This window comes from Diorhabda sublineata, chromosome X (assembly GCF_026230105.1).
Source record: "Diorhabda sublineata isolate icDioSubl1.1 chromosome X, icDioSubl1.1, whole genome shotgun sequence".
NCBI lineage: Eukaryota > Metazoa > Arthropoda > Insecta > Coleoptera > Chrysomelidae > Diorhabda > Diorhabda sublineata.
The window spans coordinates 17,464,957-17,476,837 of NC_079485.1; positions in this window are offsets into that span (position 1 = coordinate 17,464,957).

An 11,881-nucleotide genomic window follows, 5' to 3' on the forward strand; every position below is an offset into this window, starting at 1 on the left:
TTCATTTTTATCTTATGTCAAATGTCCATTTTTAGAATTTTGTTCAGAGATATGGAGCTAGTAACTGGAAAATTTTATTCAGTGATTTTTAAGTTGTTTAGATATATGCACATATATAGTTTAAGAATTGTAGTATTTAAATGCAAAATTTTCCATCGACTGGTATTTACTAACTCAATTCTACACCCTATGCGCTAATAATACATATCTATAAAGCAGACCTTTGTAGAAAATGGTTACAGGCTTGACATCGATCAAGCGGTACAATACTTTTTAAACAAACTAAAACTCTCACTTTACTGTTTATGCTACAAACAAATGACAACATGATATGATTTTCTTCTCACAAATATATGAAGATGTTTAGACAATATAACGCTGGTATAAGATAGAAATATGTATTTCGCTTGATAGAGTGAAAAGTAAATACACTCTTTTTTGCGGGAGAAAAATAAATGGTATCAATTATTGTTTTGCATCAAAAATTTTTCTACGCGGAAAAATATATTACATTTCGCACATGGAATTGATATCTCTTTGAAAAAAATATTGACATGAATAGCTCTAAATAAGTTGATTAAATTATTTGTTTTTCACATAACTCTGATAGAATTTAAAAATTCCCGACTTCTGTTATCCTTACTCTCTTACTACTCATACTACCTATATTGTTAACAAATTCCTAACAAAGTCATTCTTCCGATTTCTATTCTCAGAAAAGCACAAATTCAACAAGGTGTCAAACCGTCAAACTTAATATATGATAAGCAACCTCCAATAAAATTACTACAAGTTTACTGTTGTCAGGGGTGTATTATTAAATATATGGAAAATTCAACAATATATGGACTATCTCTGTTTAGAAGAATTCGTACGTAACCAATAACAAGTGCAAGTAGAAGAATTTGAAATGTAAACATTTCAAAGTTCCAGTTTGGCAGCTTCGACGAAAAACATTTCATCACTGTTTCTGGTCATATCGATGCTCGAAATTCTTCCACTAAGATAAGTCAACGTCGACTACCATCTAGAAGTTTGAAGGAATGCAGAAAGATAACCTTGAAGCAACTTTTGACAAAATCGATTCATTTTCATTGTGAAAGTCTATAGATAATGAGACTTCATTTTTTTCACTATTGGTACTGATACAAGCCTTCAAAATTCTATAACAGAAAACCCCAATTAAAATAACTTCTGAAAATATTCCCATTATTCCCAGAATTTTGTTTTATGAGGGTTATTTAAAAATTTTCCGACCTTACATAAAAACAAGACATTTTTTCCATAATAATTTTTATTTTAATCTCCTGTTTACTGTATACATTTAATACAGCGATTCTCTAGCCTTTACAAATAATAGTAGCCGCCTCTCTCCTCAAATCCGGTATTTACATATGTGATAACATTTTTCGTTGATCCGATGCCGTCCAGTACCATTAACTGAACTTTTTTGACGATATTGTTGGTTGCCGCAGTTTTTAACCGTCCCAAACGCTCATCGTCAGTTATATTGAGAAGGACATTCAGCTTCCTAAAATTTTACGGTCGTGAATAAGAACAGTCTCCGTAGACACTATTTGAGGTGTATTGCCTTATAGACCACTCAAATTTACAAACGACTCATTTAAACATACATATATAAAATTATAGAGTGAGAATCTTTCAACGCCTGCGCAAGTACATTTCTCAACTATACTGATGAGTGCTACCTCTTCAGGCTGATGTCGGTAAGTTTTCAGACAACATAAGACAACCGTCTTATGAGTGGAGTAATATATTTCCAGGCTACATGTATACTCTTACATGGAAGATAACAACTGTAGATATATTACCCATTTTCCAAGGATTATAAGAGTTTTTCATATTCTCATTCCTATAAATTTGCTTTCAAACATTCTTTGAAGAGTTCCGTTTAAATTTTTGAAGCGAATACATCAAAAAGTTCTAATTTGTATTCTTTTTTTGTTTGTAAAATAAAGTTTCAAATAACACTTTCGTTACAGTTGATAATTTTTAGTTTGTAACTACAACTAGAGTTGTGGGTTTTCCGGAAAATTTTGAAACAGAAAATTTTCCAAAAGTTTGCCGGAAAATTTTCCAAGCAACTAAATTAATATGGCATTGTAAAATGAAACTCTAGTTCATTAGAGGCTGCAAGTACATGAAATTGGAGCTTTTTATCAACTATGGAATGGATATGATGCCCTTTTACCTCTTCAAACAAACAAACAAAAACATACCAAAAAAATCAAAATTAAATACTTATCAAAGCATAGAAATCGTGGTTTATAAATTTTTAATTATGTATAAAGCTGAAAAGATAAAATGTAATAATTCTATAATAATTGTTATGCATGTATAATATCTCAGTGATTAATTAAATACAATATTGGAGCATATTTTATTTATTAAATTGATCAATGAATTTTTAAATTGATAACAAAAGTATGTTCTAAAATAACGCATATTTCTGTTCAAAAAAAATGAATCTTTTTATTAATGATTTTATGAAAAAGCTGTATTATTACAAAAGTGTATTTAAAATCGAAACAAATGACCAAAATTTATACGTAAGAATTTGTAAGGGGAAAAAATCAAACATAATATGATTATGATCATATTTTTTCTGCAAACATTTTTCTAACTGTGAAAGCACCAATATTCTATGATGTTGATGTCCTAACTTTCTAGGTCACTCTCAGAATTGGAAAGCACAAAGTGACTTAAATCAGAATCGCTGCTACAACTAGGTGAAAAATCTGCATCCATATTTTCGTTTAACAGATCATGATCATAATTAGAATTTATAAACATGACATTGTCATCGCTTAACAAATGAAGATTTTGTGAAACCGATACTAGTTTTGCAGTGTGTTCATCTGTCAATCTATTTCTCTTTTTTGTTTTAATGTTGCTAAATGCCTTCCAGTTACGTTCACATGAAGCGGCAGTTGGGGTAATATTCAAAATTCTGACTGCAACTGAACTATCTAGGATAGTTCTATTGTACTGCAATAACCTTTTCACCAAGTTTTTGGAGATATTTTACAAGCAGCTTTCCAAATAAAGTCTTTACTCCAGAGCTTTTGTTTTGCTTTGTATTCTGCTATATCTGACATTACTGTAACTTCATTGATACCAGGAGTGTTTTAACAACTTCAATTATGGTTTCAATAGCTGTCATTAAATCATCTTCTGACAAATTTTGTCCACAATATCGTGGATCCAAAATATTTGCAGCTAAGTGCACTGGGTGAAAACAGAAATTGTCTCTGTCAGTTAAAAATGATTTAACAGACTTTTCGTCTTCTTTGGTCGGGGGTGAAAAAGGCAATTGCTCGATTATTTTTGCATCGATTTTCTTAAATATAACTGTAACTTCTGAAATAGATGGTGCATCACCTTCTAACTTCCGTATTGCTGCAGAAATAAGTAAAAGAAGGTTGTGTGTAGTCTGAACTTGCATCCAAAATATATCATTATCCAGTATCTGCTTTCATATATTTGGAGGCAGTGATAATGTGTCATCTATAGCTGAAGATTGTAAGCAGTTCTTTCTACGCAGCAAACTCTCAAAAAATTTTGTTGCTGATCCCCATCTAGTTTCTGCTGGCAAAATAATAGAACTTTCTTTCCCTTGTTCTTCTTTATGGATTGCCTTCAATGTTTGATTTTCAATGTGGTCATTCTTAAACAATTTGACAACTGCCTTGCATTTTGACAATATTCGAATTGAATTCAAACTTATTATATCTTTTGCCAAAAGGTTTAATCCATGAGCAAGGCAACCAAATATAATCAAGTGAGGATATTGTTCCCGTAACTTTTGCCAAGCTAATTTCATGCTGCTTGCATTGTCAGTTACAAGAGCTATTACTTTGGAAGGACCTACTCTTTCGATCTTTGTTCTCAAAATTTCTGCTACGTATTTTCCAGTATGACGAGAAGATTTTGTATTCACTGCTTTTAAGAATATTGGCTGAGGTGTTGCAAACATTATGTTCATCAAAGGATTTCCTTGTATGTCAGTCCATCCATCCGAGAGCAGTGTCAATGATTCCGATTCAGCAATTTTTTAAACGGACGGATTTTTTGATGGACAAATATGTTTGTAGTGTTCCACCCAATATTTGTTTTCAGTAATTGAAAGTGGGGTTCCAATTGCAAATATAGCACGTGCCAATGTCTCGTCTGCGTTTTCTTTGTCTTCTGCTGACATTTTGTCAACAAATCTTGATAAGATATTCTTTGAATTTGAATAGCTGCTTGAAGCTGCTTCTGAGTTGCTTCACTGAGATCTATTGGCAGACTAACCTTACTTTCTTCAGTTTCTTGCACCTGCAATGACAGAAAAATAACGTAATTTAACTTTTATTTCAAACAAAACTAGCAGACATACCAGACCTTTGCCCAGGCCTGCTAACATAGAAAGCAAAATTTAAAAGAGAAAATTACAGCCATGTACCCGAGATATTCCTGAGTTGGTAAAGTCTCATGTTTAAAATTAAATGCATGACAAAAAGATCAAATTTACATGCTGTAGTGCATGGTTTACTTCTACATCTAGCTCAGAGAAACTCGAAGAGCAAGGTTTTGTTTTTCATTCTTTATTTGAATGAGTTTTGGTTTCAATTTTTCTTAAGCATTGATGAAAAGAAATAAAAACTTGTTTAGTGAAAACTTATTCTTCAACTTCATAATATTCTTTACATTAATTAAAATAAAATTAATTAAACAATGGGACAAATTTTAAGTAAAACAGAATCAAATATTTAATTCATGTGGATTACAAAGTTAGAATTATAACCTATAGTTTTTGTTTAAATGGTACAGAAATTGACAAATAAAAGAAAACTAATAAAAGAATGGAAAGTTCATACATGTCCTATAAAAAAATTTCTAAAAAATTGCTTTTTTGACATTGAAAATTTTCCGAAGAAACATAGTCGAAAATTTTCCTCCCCACATCACTAACTACAACTGAGTAAAAATTCGTAACTTGAATGTTACATAGAATCTGTATATGAAAGTAAAGATGTCAAATTGAAGATTAATCGTGAGAATGCGAATCTGCAGTCTATTGGCGTTATATTTCTACATGTATTCCCTTAATTCCTTTGTAATCGAACAAAAACCCAATAAACCTCTTGAGTTTTAGTGTCGAAAGTTTTGAAGACAGGTTCTTGATTCCGTCGTCTTATTATTAGTGGAATATTGTTTGAATTCCAATTTTCAATGCAAAATGAATCAAAAAAGTAAATTATTAAAAGTTTAAAACATTATTAGACGAAAGAATGGCTTTTTTTGTTTGCAATGTTTAAGGCACTTTGAATATTGTATATGTATATGTAACTGTCCATTTAAAATATCACATTTTTTTGATAATATTTAATTTGAAAAATTATTCAGTTTTAAAATTTTAATATCATCAATGTACCCTCCGAATCCAATTTCACTTAATTGGTAAACTATATTCATTAAATTCGCACTTTCAAGAAATTTCATTGTTTTCAAAACATATCAGAATCCCATGTTCTTTTTGTTTTTCCGTATCAATGATTTTGGTTTTTCAGTTACCAACTTCTCACATGATAAAGATGTTTTTGAAGTAGCGAAACACAAGTCTTCAGTGCAATTTATGTTTTCATTCAAAGCTGAGCTTATTGCACTTTAAGTGTTGATTTTCAAATTTATTTCATTTGAAAGTTCTCTAAGCACAATAAGTGAATTACAAACAGCTATTTTGATTTCTCTCAAGTGTAGTTGATTGTGCTTAGTTCTAGCAATAAGAGAAACTAGTGTATGTGTGACATAAAAGAGATAATTGTTAATTGTGAACTAATCTTATATATCTTCTAAATTTGAAGATTGTATTAGTTATATTAATTAGTTTCTCTTATTTTAGAAATATAAATTAATTATTGTTACAATTCATAAACTGTGGTTATTTGTTTTGTCCGAATCAAAGAGGGTTGGTCAAGTTCTTTCTTCTCATCACAGCGACAAAACAAAGAAAAGTTCATGGTTTTATGTTGAAAATATTACCTCTCAAACAAAAGGATGTCGTAAATCTTCCACCTACAAAAAATACTTTAATCATACCTGGATGTGAATTGTACTTCTTCTAGAAATTGCTGAAATCTCTGCTTGTGTTTATCAGCTCTAGTCCTGATTTTTTTAGGTTTAACTTTTGACAGTTTTCTAATCCTAGTATTTCGATAAGAACTTATGTGAGCTCTCAGTAACGTTATATGTAATAACATTATTTTATTCAAGAGATCTCAATTATGCAGATGCAATTCAATTTGTTCAATTAATAAAAACGTTACTAACGAGCCTTTTCGTAATATTCCGATTTCGTTATTTTTTTTGTCGCGATCCAGTTTTTTTTGTTTGCTATTTCCTTCTATAGTCTTATTTTTTTAGTTAAGACTTCGTTCCATCTAAAGATTGAAATAACTCCTGAGATCGTATGTCATTTAGAAAGAAAACCATTTTATTTTGAAGGCTCTAGCTTCTTAGCTGATAAAATTGAATTATTTCAATAAATATGATATTAGTATAAGTCATAATTCATAAGGACATAATATATTATCCAAATATTTCACTAAATTAAAATCCGAAACACCAAAAATACAATTACAAATAATTTAATTGATTACTGCTATATATTTGAGATGTAGGAGCCCAGGAAAAATTAATTTTTCTTATTGGAACTAAGTTCCAAGTTGATTTTATCCTTATTTTGATATTCATGATGAAGGTGATCTATAGATCAATATAAATAAGCAAATTGTCAGTGTCAATATCATATTTTGATAAAAACTTAAAGAAAAGTAGAAACGTCAAACTTTGTCTTTCTTTTAAAAATTATCGAAAAAAAAAAACTAATTTTAAAACAGAAGAGACCTAAAATCAAGAACACCTAGATATAAACACGGGAGATGAAATTTGGGACCACCAGCTTTTTCAATGTTTTCTATACAACATTATGCGAAACATCAATTTGCTGTATATTTTTCAAGTGCCATATACACGGTGATTCGTTGAATAATCGCAATCGGCAGAATCGCGGTAGTTCGAAATAAAATTTACTTCTCTCCATAATCCAATAATACTAAGTTTTAAACTAATTATAACTCAGAATCCACCAACCGAAATTCTGTAATATTGATGGGTAGATTATAATCTGTTACAATTGAGTAGTGTTAAAATTTTTGTTCTTCAGACAAGAATCAGTTAATAATTCTATGAAGTCTTTATGATTCGAATGAGATATTTCAATGTAGTCAGTTACTTCTCTTTTCTTCGTCATGTCATTTTTTTGGACGAAACACACTCTATTTTATTGCATATTTGGTCTTGACTTCCCTATTAGAATAATATAGAATTGTCATGTGATTTGAAGGGGATTTTACAAAGTTGAAACAAATTTTCCATAGAGTTGTGATAAAGTAAATACCCTGTATAATGCAGGAAAAATTGAAACAAAGTGTAGCAAAAGCAATCGAATATTATTAAAAATTATTTATTTCGTTAATACTCGTTGAATCTGATACAGAGTGAATAAAAATATGAATACATTATTTTCTGCGTTTTTGCAGATGAATCATCCTGTATTTTATGTTAGTAACACCATCATACTTTTTTTTTAATTGAGTATTCCATATAACTAAAATTTCAAATTTTGTTGGTTGATCTAGCACAGACTCATAGCTGTAGTCCGTTTATCCAGATGGGTTTTAAAATGAACTTGTATATGAGAAATTTATTATATGTTGATATTCAGCATATTATGGCCACAATCCAATACATCTTCCTATATTTTTTGGCTAGTTCTTTCCTTTTCTGTTTCACATGCTACTTCTTCAGCTTAGTATTTCATTCAGTTCAATCCTATATATTGAGCTATGTTTCCATATGGTACTTCTATTACATTTACTGAGATTGGATCGTATGTTTTGTTGTAAAAATTATGTCTACTGATTCTGATTGAGTGTTAGTTTTGCCTGGAATGTAATTTTTTTACTTCCTGTTTCAGTTGTTATTTTTTTCTCCATAGAACATTGAGCTCTATTCTATTTTCTCATTTTCCTAATAAAATATTTGCAGTTTGTTGTTTCATTTGTTAATATTAAATTACCAATCTTCAGACGTTCAAATAAGCCCGAAGAGTCTCCTGCCGGGTAATCAAGGTTTATAAATATTATTTTCTCTGTTTTTTTAAATAAATCACCCGGCATTTCATGTGATTAGCAAAGAGTAACCCCAACACACTTCCGGTTTAATCAATCATTCCCTATACCTAAGACGATAAGTTCTTGAGAAATATTGATTTTTCTATGCAAAACAATGATTATGTGCCTATTACTAATAATTTAACAATTAATTGTGATTTGGCTATGATTTATTTGTCAAAAACTGACATTTTATCATCATTGCTGTTTGTAACTGTAGAGGTTGAATTGCAAATAAAAAGAAAAATATCACAAATAAATGATAGGAACTGAACAATGAAAACTAACCTATTAACTACAGCAAGAGTACACGTCTTGATTATCACACTAGGTGTTCGAAATTACCATCATAAACATCTAGCATTTTTACAGAAATATTCCGGAAATCATTCTGTATTTTTTCATTCTATTTCAAATTTCAAATTTTTAGCTGAACTGTTTCCAAATATGAAATAAAATAAAGGGTGTTTTGTTTGAAAAAAATGTGATTTTGATATGGCATAACATTCTGGAACACCTTAAATTTTTAAATTGATATCTCAAAGGACAAGGAGGACATTGAACTTTATCACACTAATCAAGCACCCTGGATAAAGTATGTTGTTTTATGTTGATTTTCATTACAAAACCTGCAGCAACTCAAATTTGTTTGTGATAGGGACAACTGTTAACGCAAAGAGACAATGGCAACCCCTGAAGATTTTTATATGATAATGGGTTCTGTCTTTCGCTCTTTTCTTCTCAATGGATCGCAACTCTGTAAGCAGTTTTGTAGCAAAAGTGCTTGTGGCATTTCAGGCACCTTTTGACAACATTGCTTCTACTATTGACTCTGGTTGCGTTCTCTTTTTCAGAATCTTCCGAAATACTTCCGGTAACATCCGAGTCCTGATAACATCTGCGTTAAATAATAGTTGATCTCACCGTGACTCCGGTTGAACCACACATCAATCCGATGTATGAAACGGTACGTCCACCGACCTTTCTCTGCAGCATTCCACTCCTGTTGCTATCTTGCGATGCTATGTTGCCGTTCTTCCCTTCTAAGTTCTTCAGGGCTTAGTGTGGTTGACCTTTTTCGTTGATATAGGTTCCGTCTTTCCTCAGCTAGAACTCTAAGAGGCATAGTACCGGAAATAACACACACTGCTTCCTCTGATAATGTGCGGAAGGCGCCAGCTACTCGTAGGGCACTCAGTCGATATACTGGTTCAGCCTTTCTCCATGATTCTTGCGTCTTTAGTGCGTCGGCCCAAATGGATATTCCGTAAGTGAGCACCGATGTGTCTATTGATGACAATAATAGCCTCCTGCTCTGCTTTGTGTCTCCGACGTTCGGCATCATTCGTGCGGGATTAGCCCTCACTACTGACGCGTTGGCACTGTCATGTTCCACTTGATGCTTGAAATTGAGTCGGGCATCAAGCGTCACTCCCAAATATCGGATATAAGGTTGTGATGTTATTTCTTGTTCGCCGACTTTCAGCTTAATGGTCTCTACCACTTTCAGCTGGTAATGAGAACTGCCTCGGTCTTGTGTTGCGCCAGTTGCAGGTTCACTGCGTCCATCCACCGGTTAACGCACTCAAAAGTGAGATCGAATATATGGTTTATCTCGTCAAGGTGTTTGGCAACGATCACTATGACTACGTCATCTGCATATGCTACGAGTTTGACGTTTCTTGGCAGAGTTAGTCTTAATAGACCGTTAAACATAATATTCCACAGGAGCGGGCCTAGAACTTAACCTACTCATGGTACACCTCCAATAATATGATACTCCCTCGGACTGTTCATCGAGTCATACTTCAGAACCCTGTTTTCAAAGTAGCTTGCTACGATCTTAAGAAGGTATTCTGGTACATTCTTCTCTTGGAGGGCCTGCATGATGCATTCCCAATTGGCAGAGCTGAAGGCGTTTCTGATGTCTAGAGTCGCCACCAGGCAATACTTCTTCGTTCCACCCTTCCATCTGGTTCCTGCGATTGCTTCCTTGGCCGTATCAACAACTAGTTTGATTGCGTCCAGGGTTGATCGTCCTTTCCGGAATCCATACTGATTGTCTGCCAGGAGTGGGTCGACTACTGCTTTAATTCTCTGGTGAATTATGCGTTCAAATATCTTACCCGCTGTATCTAGCATGCAAAGTGGGCGGTAAGATGACTGCATTTGGGAAAGAGAGCTTGCCACATGACCAGATGACAGCTTTGGATGTGTTGTCAGATTCCCAGGATTGGGTACTTAGGTGTGTATATAGCTCTGCTATCAGTACCAAGTCAAGCTCTAATTCTCGCACAGATTGCATGAGCAGGTGAGCTGCCTCACAATGGTTGTGATTGAGCTGCAGTATCCTCATGATTGTTTGTTCGTCAACATCTGGTGCGCCTCCTGAAATACCGGGCATCTGTAGGTGCCGGCATTATGAGCCACGTCCTTTGCTCCTTGCTACTCAGCAAAATTTTTAGAATTTTTACAGTCCGCGATACGGTGCCCTTCTTGTCCACATCTGATTTTTCTCCCTTCTAGAAGTATGTCCTGATCTTTCTTCGTCGTGTCTTCGTCGATGTCTCGAATCTCTATGGTCTCCTGTGGACCTCTACAGACTACCTTAGCATTGTCTTGAAGAATTCCCGTGATGGTCCTCTGCAAGGCTTAGCCTTTGTCAGCACTTTTCCTTGACAACATGATCAGCATATCTCCGGTGGTCGTCCTGCGGATCTTCTCGGTATTGCGAACCTGGTCTGCTGGGACATCACACTTTAAGCGGCGCAATATCTCGGCGTACTTCTCTTTTTCAGCCGAGCGGATTATCAGCGCGTCAGGTCTGATCCATTTGCGCAATTTTTTCCGCTTAGGTTCCAGCCGTGGCTCCTTTGGCGATTGCTCTGAGAGGTGATCCTCCTCCTGCCTTCTCTTTTCATTCTTCGATTGGACTTTTTGCCACGCGTCAACCTCCTTATTTTTGGCACTCTGTGCCACCCCCTCTTTCGGAGGACTTGGTTTTATGTCCTTTTTCTTCTATACTTGGTTGACCATTGGGTCGGGAGGGCTTCGGTCTTTCCTCTTGCCAAACACTAGTGTCGCTTTTGTCTCCTGTCTGCTCTTCTTCGGTGTGACATTGGGAGTTGTGCTCTGAACCTTTGAAGGGCGGTGACTACGCCGATTGTCTTCGTCTTGGTCATTTGTGGATGTTGACTTTAGACTTAACAAACTTATGCAGCTCGCTACTAAGCTTTTCAAGGCGTTCCAGCGCTTGTGCCCTCTTCATCTCAGCGCTTGCTACTATAGCTGCTTGCTGGGCGTGAGCCCCGTTTTGACTCTTATTTTGAAGATTCTGATTAAGGCCTGAAGTGGCTCACATCAGCCGTGGCCTGCATCGTTGGAAACAACGATACAGGTTCCGGTCACTCCCACTGAGTTACAGCAGGGAACGATCATCTTACTAGGTCAGTTAGTGTGACCAACCCATTAAAGGGGAGTTTTGTCCACGGGAGCTTATTTTATTTGACTCCTACCCTCTATATATGTATATGTATTTTTATATGTATATGTGTATGTATAAGTATATGTATATGTATATGTATATGTATATGTATATGTATATGTATATGTATATGTATATGTATATGTATATGTATATGTAT